This window comes from Neomonachus schauinslandi, chromosome 3 (assembly GCF_002201575.2).
Source record: "Neomonachus schauinslandi chromosome 3, ASM220157v2, whole genome shotgun sequence".
In the NCBI taxonomy this organism is placed as follows: domain Eukaryota; kingdom Metazoa; phylum Chordata; class Mammalia; order Carnivora; family Phocidae; genus Neomonachus; species Neomonachus schauinslandi.
Genome location: NC_058405.1, coordinates 50,216,795 through 50,220,503, shown reverse-complemented (window position 1 = coordinate 50,220,503; position 3,709 = coordinate 50,216,795).

Genomic DNA, 3,709 nt, shown 5'->3' with positions numbered 1-3,709 from the left:
TATTAGATGTCAGGGTGTTGACCTATTTTTATTGATTTTGAAGGGGTTTCTCTGTGTCTCCTGGATTTTGATGTCTGTTTCCTTCCCCAAATTAGGGAAGTTCTCTGCTATAATTTGCTCCAATATACCTTCTGCCCCTCTCTCTCTTTCTTCTTCTTCTGGGATCCCAATTATTCTAATATTGTCTCACTTTATTTCACTTATCTCTCAAATTCTCCCCTCATGTTCCAGTAGTTGTTCATCTGTCTTTTTCTCAGCTTTGTTATTCTCCATCATTTGGTCTTCTATATCACTTCTCCTCATTTATCTTCTGCCTCATTTATCCTAGCAGTTAGAACCTCCATTTTTGGTTGCATCTTATTAATAGCCTTTTTTATTTTGACTTGGTTAGATTTTAGTTCTTTAATTTCTCCAGAAAGGGATTCTCTAGCATCTTATATGTTTTATTCAAGCCGAGCTAGTATCTTTATAATAGTTATTCTGTACTCTAGTTCCAACATCTTACTAATGTCCATATTGCTTAGGTCCCTGGCAGTCAGTACTGCCTCTTGTTCTCTTTTTTGAGGTGAGTTTTTCCGTCTTGTCATTCTTGCAGAAAGTGGTCGCTTTTCTGTTTGTAACATTGCAGTTATTCTTTTCTTTGATTTCCGGTTGAGTTTACAGGTGTTCAGAATGGTTTGATAGCTATCTAGCTGAATTTCTGGGACCAGATGAAGTTAAGGTCTCCTACTCCTCTTCCGTCTTGGACTCTCTCCCAGAATATTACTATTTAATCAACATTATACTTCAATTATATTTTTGTCAATACTATATCATGAAGCATCACCCAGTAGGTTTCTGTAGGTAGATGAATTTTGAATTACAACTTACTATAGCAAGTACCATTAACCTGAACTCATAGAACTCTCAGGAACTCCTCATTCCAACTCACTGAATAGTAGAAAAGAATTTACCACTTACAAGTCCTTATCGGTAACGTCTGGGACCTGTTACAGATTCTTTTCAGAGCAAGACTGAGGGAGTAAAATGGAGCTTAGAAGGAGTTGAATTGGAATACCTCTGCGATTCTCATTTGGTGTAGTGGACTAGGCTGGCATTTTCTCTAATCGTGGGCCGCAGTTCACTACTTGATAAATAAACCATGTTGTATGACACACAGATGAGCCCTCAGTTACTGGAAAAGTGTCTAGACAGTTAGTTGGAAATTTACATTATCAGCCTCATATTTGTCTTTGGCATCAGTAGCACAATGCTTTAAAAATCTGGATATATCATGGGAATGTGTCCAGAATGTTAACTTCTTCCTTAACAGTGAATCTCATAGGAAAAAAAAAAAATTGAGACCCTTGATATTAAGTAAGAAACAACTTTGTAAGCATTTGTCCTAAAATTCAAAATATGATGGGTATATTATTTCCATTTTACACTGAAGTTATTACAGACTGAATTACTGCTTTCTTAGATTACATACACAAAGACACGTTACCTTTGAAGTAGTACATTTATAGATTATGCATGTGAGTATTACAAATTATGGCAATAATGTTGAAGAGTCAATGTGTGTGTGTGTGTGTACACACCAAAGAGCAAGAGTTTATATATGAAAGTTGCTGCCATATGTAGGGCAGATGTACTGTTGTTTCAGTCTGCCGCTAAACTTAAAAAGTTTCATAGAATAATACACTTCCTAGGAGCTGAATAGATTAAAAGCAATAGAAATTGATCGCTCCATCCAATAATTAGTTTCAAATATTGACAAGTGTACCTGATGTATGATATTTCCATTGAGAGAGGTATAGTGTTCTTCTCTAAATGATAACCAAAACCAACTTCTAAAGAAACTACAAAGTTTCTCTCTCTCTCTCTCTCTCCCTCTCTGCTTTCCTTTTAAAAAAGTTAATGTGGTCCATTATTTAGAGGAAATAGTTCTCAGGGCTTAGTGTTACAAAGGGCAGTTAAAGGACATCTGCACTCTATGTGTATTGGTTTTTAGACAAGGATTTTTTTTAACTCATATATCATTTACAATTTTATAATATCCTCTGTAGAATTGGACATATTTTTTAAATGTGTGTGTGTAACTAAGAGAAAAATCTTAAAAGAAGCACAATTGAAAATTCACTCTTCAGTCTTTGACCCAGGATTGTACAGTTAGCAGTCGTACTCTGCAAAACCCTCACCAGGGTGGAGCAATCAAGGGATAGGGGTTTCAAAAACAAACTGAAGTATGTTAGTGAGAACATACTCATTCTAAAAACATTTGAATGTTTATCACCACTTCAAATCCTTTTTATCGTTCTTGGTGTTGATAAATACTAAAAGAGTTTAGTTTCAGATAGCTAAAATTTTTATATATTTATTGCTGTTTAGGTAACTATCACCATGAGATGTCCACATAAAGAACTATTTTTTTTCCCCACAAAAGTATATTGATTCCTAGACTTTATAGATAGATGTTATTACCAAGGAGTTCACTTTCCAGTGAGGAGGATTTAAATATATATACACACAGTACCATGAGATGGGGTTAAAATAGAGGTATATACTAAATGCAAAAGTATTATAGGACACAGATCTATAGGTGGTTCAAGATGATGACGTAGGAAGATCCTGAATTCACTTCCTCCCTCAGACACACCAAATCTACAGCTACATGTGGAACAATTTCCTTTGAAAAAGACCTGGAAACTAACTGAACAGCTCCTCCACAAAAAAGGAGGACTGATAGGAGAGGCAGAGATGTGGTCTGCACTCCCAGTGCAACAACCATTAATTGGGAGGGATCTCACAAACATAAGCCTTCTCTCTGAGGAGCAGGGGGTTCATGGTCCACATCAGATAGCCAACCCTTGGGCCCTGAACTAGGAAGACAAGCCCCTAAGATGTCTGGCTTTGAAAAATAGTGGGGCTTCTGTCCAGGAAACTCAAAGGGCTATAGGGAACTGAGATTTCACACTGAAAGGGCTCACACTTAAACTCACTTTGAAACCCAGTGTAAAAGCAGCAGTTTAGAAAGTGCCTAGACCATATGTGAAGGAGATTCATTTGCTAATCTTAGTGTCTGCAGGAGGGGTAGGGATCTGTTGGGACTTTCTTTGGGTATGGAGACACTGGCAGGTACCCTTCATGTGCTCTCTACCAGGCATGCACAATTTTTCACTCTCTTTATCTTACTAACAGTGGTGATGCCCTACCCCTGTGCTCTCCTGGGGCTTTGCTAAAGCTGGCAGGCATGTGCACAGTTCATGAGTCCCTTGAGTGGCTGGCTCTGGTAATCAGGGATAAAACAGTTGGAGACATAGGTCTTGGCAGGCTGCCACCCTTGGGCATGACACAGACAACAGAGTGAAACAAACCCTTAGTCTTCCAGTGAAAATGTCCTATTTACTTGTCCGGGAGCTTCAGCCTGAGGGACAGCCTTCGGGTTAACATCCAGAGGCTTCCAAGGTGATCTCAGGAATGTAGCCTGGGGGTTACCATTGTTGCACTCTCCCTAGGCCTTCCTATAGTTCACTGGTATCTCCAAGAAGGGAGCTTATGCACTTGTATGGAGCCCTTATTTTGCAACAGTCATCAGGAGATACCTCCAGATTACCTGGTGTGGAGGCCAGCAAGATTTATGATTGCAGTCCCACAGGACTATATATATATATATATATATATGTGTGTGTGTGTGTGTGTGTGTGTGTGTGTGTGTGTGTGTGTGTGT